This window comes from Mytilus californianus, unplaced genomic scaffold (assembly GCF_021869535.1).
Source record: "Mytilus californianus isolate M0D057914Y unplaced genomic scaffold, xbMytCali1.0.p SCAF_9, whole genome shotgun sequence".
Taxonomy (NCBI): Eukaryota; Metazoa; Mollusca; class Bivalvia; order Mytilida; family Mytilidae; genus Mytilus; species Mytilus californianus.
The window spans coordinates 12,204,983-12,214,135 of record NW_026262745.1 but is presented as its reverse complement, the minus strand read 5'-3'; the positions used below and the strand labels follow the sequence as shown (position 1 = coordinate 12,214,135).

General features: G+C 32.9%; 1 protein-coding gene across 3 annotated transcripts in view; it reads left to right on the top strand.

The window, feature by feature from the left end:
* The first annotated feature begins 1,157 nt into the window (after positions 1 to 1,157).
* The window catches only part of LOC127715511 (cyclic nucleotide-binding domain-containing protein 2-like), a 32,279-nt gene continuing 24,283 nt past the window's right edge, over positions 1,158 to 9,153 (top strand). The window contains exon 1 of one of the 3 annotated variants that reach the window (XM_052221570.1): positions 1,158 to 1,319. The gene's annotated coding sequence lies outside the window, so the exon portion shown is untranslated. The remainder of the gene's footprint in view (positions 1,320 to 9,153) is intronic. The other 2 variants (XM_052221568.1, XM_052221569.1) reach the window with 2 other exon arrangements.

The following is a 9,153-nucleotide window of genomic DNA, read 5'->3' as shown; positions in this document are numbered from 1 at the left end:
AAATAAAAAAAAAAAAAATTAAAAACAAAGTAACATAGAGAACGTCATTTTACACCGTGACACAAGGATGTATAAATACCCAAATACGCGAGAAGTTTAAACAATAGTTTAAACATTATTATTTCATGTATGCGAGATTCATGTATCAATGTCTTGATGTCAAGGTATATTTGTTCCGCCTACCAGAAGGTCCATCTGTAAACTTTGTAGTAAAAATTTCATTACAGTTAATTTGGAACAATTCCCATATTTTGAAAAGTTGAACTGGTATAAGAAACTTTGCTATAAGCAATGTCATGATATCATGACAGTATTACTATCATATTAGCATTGTAATGATGCCCATACTTTTCACTTCTTCGAAAGATTATTTTTTTTTGTAACCCGAATAATGTCAGTCGTTATATTTAGCTGATGTCCGACTAATCTCCGACTCGGATAGGCGATCGGCCGCTAGAGGGCGCAGAATTATTCGAGTTATTTTTTTTGCAGAAGAAACCAAATGTAATATTTTAAAATTGAAAATTCGAGATTTGTTAATAATTTCTATGCAAATTCGGTCATTTTTGTCGAAATCTATTTGAACAGTTTAAAAGTGCTGGCTAACCGTCTACTAGACACATTAAAGAATATTTATATGATTCATACAGAAATCAGACGATTTGTGTTGTTCAATACTAAGAAATAATTTATAATAAAAAATATACTATTAGTCAGTACACTTTCTTTCAAATACCTTTGTTTCTTAGCCGTCTTAAAACTATTATTGAAGCAACCGAATAGTAGTAAAAAAAATAATCGGGAACAAGGCTATAATTTATAAATTAAATAATCCTCTCTAACTTACGATATGACCAGAGATTTTAACGAAATGAAAATAGAAGAAGTCTCTACTCTTAAAATAGTGCCTATTTAAATCCCTCTTTTATGGTCTTTAAATCCGAGATAATCTTCTGTAAACCTCGATTTCTTAATTACGTTAATAAAACTCCACCATTGGTTTCATTCATTATGTTTATATGACTTAAATTCTATTGTATTGTTATAAAAAAAATCAACGGTATTTCGTTGTCAATGTTGAAAATAAACGTTAATACCCTTATGTATAGAATTTATAGACTCATTGATTAAACTTCTTATAGAATATCTTTCTTTTGTGAATTTTCTCCGTGTACAATAATAGTTAAGACATTTTTTGTACTGTTATGATAGCACGATGACATATGTTTTCTCTAGTATTCTCTTTGGATTTTTATTATAAGACACACGTGTTAAAGGATATTGATTTGCTGTTTCTGTGATGTAGTGTTTATACTGAGGTAAGTAGAAAAGATTAATATAAGGAATGGTGACAAATTTAGAGAACGTGATGTTTTACAGCAAGCTATTATTCTCAGACAGTTTACATTGAAAATATTTGTGGAATACGAAATTGTGTTAATTTGGATTGCACCAAATGAGAAAGTATATTAAATGGAAGAAAAAAGAGCACGAACTTGGCATTTTATGAAAAAATATATACACTACAGATTTGTGTACGTTACGAATATTTTCCCCTATCATTTTATTGACTGCAAATCTACTTAACTTTTATATTTATTGAAGATTTACAGATATTTCAACATACAAAAATTGTTTTTCTATTTTGTTCCATACTTACTAAATCTTACTTAGATTTTGTGTGTTCAAGTCAATTGGTTTGAAATATACACAATACGGATAAGACTTAAATTAAAAGCACTACGGGATATTACAAGTACATGTACAAGTCAGTGTACACGGCATGTATTCCTGGAATAACTTTCATCAATATAAAAGTTAGGAGAAAAAATGTACTAACAAAAATAACGAACGCCAAGGTGAATTCAAAAAAGGGGAACTCCATACGATCTGCCAAAACCAAACGCTGCACTATATCAACCGACGGAATGACTGGAAAACAGCTGTCGCCTCAGACCTGAAAATTGAGCTGACAATAACATTAAAGGTATCAATTTTATTTCACAACTTGCGCATATCGACAAGTAATATCTTTGGGGATGATTGTGGCCAAATATTTGAAAAACCAGAACTTATACAAACGTTGAAGAGCTGATCGATCAAAAGGACCTTACGTATAGCCAAATCCGGACAAGGAAACATAGCTTTGGAAGAGGAAAATGTATTCATAAATTTTAATGGATTTTCAGCAAATTTTAATCATGCAATATCCGTAGTTTCATGCCAGTACCGAAGTACCTGCTACTGGGCTGTTGATACCTTCGGGGACTAACAGTCCGCCAGCAGAGGTATCGATCCAGTGGTGGTAATAACATTAACAATACAAATTTTACTGCACCAAAATTTCACTAATCGGTCGGGCGCGATAAAAGGTCTGTTCAGAATAGATTCGATCTTTTAGATTAGTCTTGTTGTTGAGTTGCTGTTTCATTTACGTATACCTTACAACTCCTTTTGTTCATACGATATATTGTTATCAAGTGGTTGGCACATGATATTTTTAAGTATAATTCCCTTCTTTCTTCAGATAATTTCAAACTTGAATTATAATTACAAATAAACAAAATTGGCGAAAATAACGCATAGCAGAATTTCTAATTTTAGCAAAGAAAACACCACTGTCCCAGGTTAGGGGAGGGTTGAGCGCTCACAAACATGTTTAACTCCGCCACATTCTTTAAGTGCCTGTCCCAAGTCAGGAGCCTGTAGTTCAGTGGTTGTCGTTGGTCATGTCTGTCATATTTGCTTTTTGTATATTGTTTTGTTATAAATTAGGCCGTTAGTTTTTCTCAATTGAATAGTTTCATATTTTTCATGATGGACCTTTTATAATCGACTATACGGTATGGTTTTTTTCTCATTTTTGAAGGCCGTCCGGTTGCCTATAATTGCTTTAATCCTGATTATCCACTTCAGTTGGTTGAACTTTGGTGGATAGTTGTCTCATTGGCAATCATACCACATCTCCTTATTTTTATACAGTGTGGTCAAATAATCCTACTAATGCTACAATATGACATAGATACAAGAATACACCTGATATTTAATTTTGTGGAGATGATCAGTGTTCTTGAGACCAAATATTTGGTAAAACAAATATCCATAACTAGAAGAATGAAATTTAAAAATGCCTAAACAGAGCAGCCAAAACTGTATCAGATGTATATGAATTCAGTGGTTACTAACAAAGTCTTCAATAATCGGTAAATAGTTACCAAACTTTTCTTCAAAATAAGTTGTGTTAGGGATGCAAATCTAATCTTTGGTGATACGATGTATAAGAGGTACTTTTTTTTATCAAATGGAAATTGTAACAGACGGATCAGATCGCTCGTCTAGTGTTAACTCGCCAGATTTCTTTCTAATTTCTTCCTTTGTAGCATTAATATTGTTTCCCGTATCACGGAAAAAAATACCGGTTAAAAAAATCACAACTTTACAATATGAATCAAAATCTAATCTCCTGACATTGTCTTATAATACTTACTTATTACTTCCCATATATATATATTACTGAAATATAGTACGCACGAGACTTAAGATTGTTATTCATTAGATGTCGTCAACTTATTGACAAGTTTTTATAATAAAACGATACAAAACTAGATGCCAAGCTCTAACATCAGCCCGAGTATTGACAAGGTATCATAATGCATGAATTTAACAATGATTTTCCCCCAACACTTTATCTTTTACGTTTGGGACAAAAAACAATAATCTAAATAAACTAGTTTGTAAAGCTTAACGCACATGTCTTCGGGTTATAATATGAAAAAAAAGCATTTGTCGTTTTCTACATTTTATAGAATCTAGACAACATCACATCCAGGTTTCTCAAATATAGCGATATATTCATGTATATTTCAATTGACAAAGGAATTAAAACCTTTCATTGATGTATTATAATAGGTGATATTTGGTAATAAAAAGATTAGACGTCTTGATTATGATAAAAAGTCCCAATTATTATATAATAATTATACATTAATCTTCTGAATTTAATATTGAAACGTATAATGGGTGTTTACAAAAACGTAACCTGCATTGTTTATACTTTAAATAATACATAATGTTCTGTTATGTTCCATACTTATTACAATTACAGTAACAACATTTCTTATTAGGTAACCTTGGTTGATATCTAAATACTAATGTGACGAATGACAAAAGCTCAAAATGAGGCTTATTTAAAAGTTATTGTTGTTTTGCATTAAATGCAATATGTTTGAAGCCCTAAACAAAATCTAAGTCAAATTCGAAAATAACAATACTAAAATATGAGACCGATGTCTGCTGAACATCTGGCAAAAATATATTTATAGTACTTAATGATTTCCACATTATAGTGAATAAGGCCAAAACAATGGCCTCATCATACCTATTCATCACATTCTCATCCATGCCCAATATGAATTTACTTTTTAAAAGAAGTTGCTGACATAAAATTTTCGTAGGTTAAAGAAATTCACGTTGGTGACGTAAATCCTGAAATCAAAATCAGCATAAAAACACACATCTTATGAAGTACCAATAATACATATACAATGTGCATACAATTGAAATGAGCCTAGCTAATTACAAAATTTCCTGTGATGTTTATTTTTAATCTTAAATTACTTCATTTTAGACAACAACTTGAATTTCTTTTGAAATCAAGAATCCGGATCTGATTGTCACCGCTGGTAGACCGTTAGAGTACATCTAGTCACTATTCACAGCACAAGATCCGCCATATGTTCCCTTGATTAGACATTCCCGTACCTATAAGAATGGCAAACTGAGTTTCTTGTATTAGGTTGGGAAGAAACCACACATATTTCCTTAACTAATACACCAGAGTAGAAGTTCTTTAAACATAGGAATTTTTATACCGCAAATAATTGAGCGGACAATAGCTGTAGTGACCCAATGAGATTTAAGTACAGACCATGTGTCCACGTATAACAAGGATCTGACAACGGACCTGCTCTACTTTCTGTTTCGAAGACACTGCAGTGACCCAATTAGATTTAAGTACAGACCATGTGTCCACGTATAGCTTACAAGGATCTGACAACGCACCTGCTCTTCTTTCTGTTTCGAAGACACTGCAGTGACCCAATTAGATTTAAGTGCAAACCATAAGTCCACGTATAGCTTACAAGGATCTGACAACGCACCTGCTCTACTTTCTGTTTCGAAGACCTTTCGGGGTCCTATGATTTTGATGCACACCTTCAAAAATTGTAGGCAGGAATTTCATTTTCAGATGTAATAATTACCAGAAAAGAAAGTAAGACGGAGTGTAGTCAAAACCTTTTAAGCAAAGCGTGGGCACAGGTGTTCACTGGTGTTAATATGTCCTTTGATTGAGTTAAGCTATTTCAGTTGATATTTTATAGTGTGTCTTTCTATGTTGTGATGTTACACTATTGTTTCAAAAAAAAGGGTGAAGGTTTGGTACCATTAAAACGTTTAAAACCGCTGCATTTGTTTGTACCTGTCCTAAGTCAGGAATCTAATGTTCAGTAGTTGTCGTTTGTTGATGTGGTTCATAAGTGTTTCTCGTTTCTCGTTTTTTATATAGATTAGACCGTTGGTTTTCCCGTTTGAATGGTTTTACACTAGTAATTTTTGGGACCCTTTATAGCTTGCTGTTCGGTGTGAGCTAAGGCTCCATGTTGAAGACCGTACTTTGACCTATAATGGTTTACTTTTATAAATTTTGACTTGGATGGAGAGTTGTCTCATTAGCACTCATACCACATCTTCTTATATCTATACACAGGATCTATATTTTAATCAGAATGGCAGTGATTCTGTTTGTTCGGTTCCCTGTCCTTTTATTCGTCTGTCTGTGACTTTCTTAAAATACATTCACTTAGCTTCTGTATTCTAGAAGTGAATTTGGTTCTTAAACTTTTAAATGTTGAGTTGCAACGTGCAAGGTATTTTGCCCAGGTCTACTTCCTGTATATTTGACGATACTTTGAAATGTGTTATTATACCCATTCAGTATTTTACTTTTCGTTTACAATTACTCAGCTTCTGTATTAAAGAATACCTTGAGTCAAAAACTAAGTTATGAGTCTGCCGGGCAGTCAATTTCTACCTTTTTGACGATATTTGACTTTTTTAGTACCCATATGGGATTTTTCGTTTATATTACATAGCTTCTATATGGACGAATGATTTAATATTTGGAATGGAACTTTATAATATTATATTAAGTTGTAACATGTAAGCGATTTTCAGGTTTGCCTGGCAGTTACTTCCTGCTAAACGATACTTCGAATATTTATTGTACAATTACCCAGACGCTGAATGGGCTTTGTCTGCAGCGTCTAAGACCCCAAGGGTTGATATGGGTATGGACATATAGCCCTAGACTTCTCCCGTCCGGCATTAATAGTTGAACGTCCATTTGGCTATGCGGGATGTATAAATACGCAGCCACGTCCGGTTGGTATGGGTATGTTAAACACAAAGCATCGTAAAGGGAGCTTACCACGCTCTCTGCACGTTAAAGAACCATTGCAACAACTCTCATAGGGATCCGTTGGTGGCAAGGTAAGGCATCTCCCCCTATCCATTCTAAACCTACCATTTTGTTTCCAATAGAAGTCCAAATTGTCCCCCCTTTTTTCATCCCCAATAGTATACCTTTCATAGCCTTCCTATCATATTACTAGTAATTGGTAAATTGTTCTCGTCCTAAATATGCATGGAATAATTGCCACTGAGCGTTAAGCAAGCACCAATAAATCAATCATTCAACAGTTTCCACATGTGCAATATACCGTGGAACGTTTTGTGTTGATATCATTAATGCGGAGTTATGTGGTTTGATATCCCATCAATTAGACAGTCAACAAGTAAAATCTCAAGCCAAATCTTTTTATTTCACTTTCAAATATATTGATGATGTTCTTTTACTCAATAAGTGAGCACTTATATCTCATATATTTCTGTGAAATAGAAATTAAAGATACCATGGCGACAACAATGTCTGCCTTAATATAACTAGAGCTTTTCCAAATTGATGCCAATGGTCACATACAACTAGAACCCATAAAAAAAGCGACGATTTCAGCTTTCCTACTATGAACTTGTCATTCCTGAGTAGTAAGATCCAATATACCCCAGACTATGGTGTATACGTATCTTAGTTTATAAGAAATGCCAGAGCGTTTTCTCATTGTGGTCATTTCATAAAATAATGTAAATATATTTTGTGTTTTTGGATTGCTGTCTAATTGACTTTTACCCCACATCTCCTTTTATTCACATCTGAACTCAAAACCTACCTCTTTTAAATTATATAACATAGTCGTCATTTACAAGAAAACAGGTTAAAAAGATTTAATTATCTTTTTTTAGGAGGGGGATTTTGAGTTTCGAAGTGAAAATCAATTTAAACGAGAAAATGTCTATCCGATAAAAAAAATTCTAGTCTACACAGAGAAAAAAAAATCTACAACAAAAACTACATGTTTATCAGGTCACATTACTCTGCATGTTTAATGACCCTGCTAAATGACAAAAAAAATCTTTAAACAATTATCAACGGTTAGATCTAAATGTACCACTTTATATAATCTTCGTCTGTTACCTTTCATCAAAATGTAGTTTAAATCTTCAAGACGTATGATTATCGCGTTGAAAAAGTGAAAAGAAATTAATGTAAAAATTTGAAGGTAAATAATATGTTGCGTCGTATAATAGGATACGATTTCGGTTCTTAAAAAATTTGATTTATAACTCCCGGTCTAAATAAATAGTAAATTTCAAAAAATGTTTATTTTTAATATGAAAACATAAATACAATAATAAGCACCAGCTGTATTATAAGTACCTATTACATGCTTCTGTACCTCCCTTAATGGAAATAAGACAATATATATACAATTCAACAAATCATGTGCATTCTATGTGCACGATGTAAGAAACATTAATGTCTGTTTGTTGAATACAACGTTGCATAAAAGGTTTTTATTAATTTATAAGACTTTTCTTAACCCCGACCTGTAATTGTGCACTGTTACCGCTATGTTTCTCATGTGCATGTTTTTAGTCATCGTGAGTGTTTATTTAACATGAAATATATGTTCCTTTATGATATTAGATCCAAATGGAAGACATATTGTGGAATATTATTCTTGGAAGAAATATTACAGTATTTATTCCTGACGGAATAAAGGGTATAGAATATTTGTTTTAATAGGTACAGATATTACAGCACTGTTCATAAGTTTGTAGAGGAATTTATGTAAGGAGGAACAAATAGATGTTGACATATTTGCATTGTCAAGGTTCGTTACTCATGACGGCATACATTGTTTTTTAGCCTGCAATTGACCTTTCTACTATACAAATACAGGTCACATACTCTACAAATACAGGTCACCTACTATACAAATACAGGTCACATACTCTACAAATACAGGTCACATACTCTACAAATACAGGTCACATACTCTACAAATACAGGTCACATACTCTACAAATACAGGTCACCTACTATACAAATACAGGTCACATACTCTACAAATACAGGTCACATACTCTACAAATACAGGTCACATACTCTACAAATACAGGTCACATACTCTACAAATACAGGTCACATACTCTACAAATACAGGTCACATACTCTACAAATACAGGTCACATACTCTACAAATACAGGTCACATACTCTACAAATACAGGTCACATACTCTACAAATACAGGTCTCTACAAATACAGGTCACATACTCTACAAATACAGGTCACATACTCTACAAATACAGGTCACATACTCTACAAATACAGGTCACATACTCTACAAATACAGATTTTCTGTTTATAGTCGTCTTGTATCCTGCTTCTGTTGCGAACGAACGGTTTTGTTCAAATTAATGTTAACGTCATCGCTCAGTTTGCGGTCCTCATCGCGGTCCTCTTTTAAGTTGTGTCGATTTCATTCAAAACAAATTCAACGGTTGGAATGTAATAAATCTATACGATTAAGGTTCAATGTTAAATTGCCTGATAAAGACAATTTTCGTATAGTGTATAAATATATGAAATTTATTTTTACACGCTACAAAACAGGAGAAAAGCTCAGCAAGTCTCGCTTTTCTCTCTGTTTCTAAAGCTCGTACAAATAAATCTGATATATTCCTACATTGT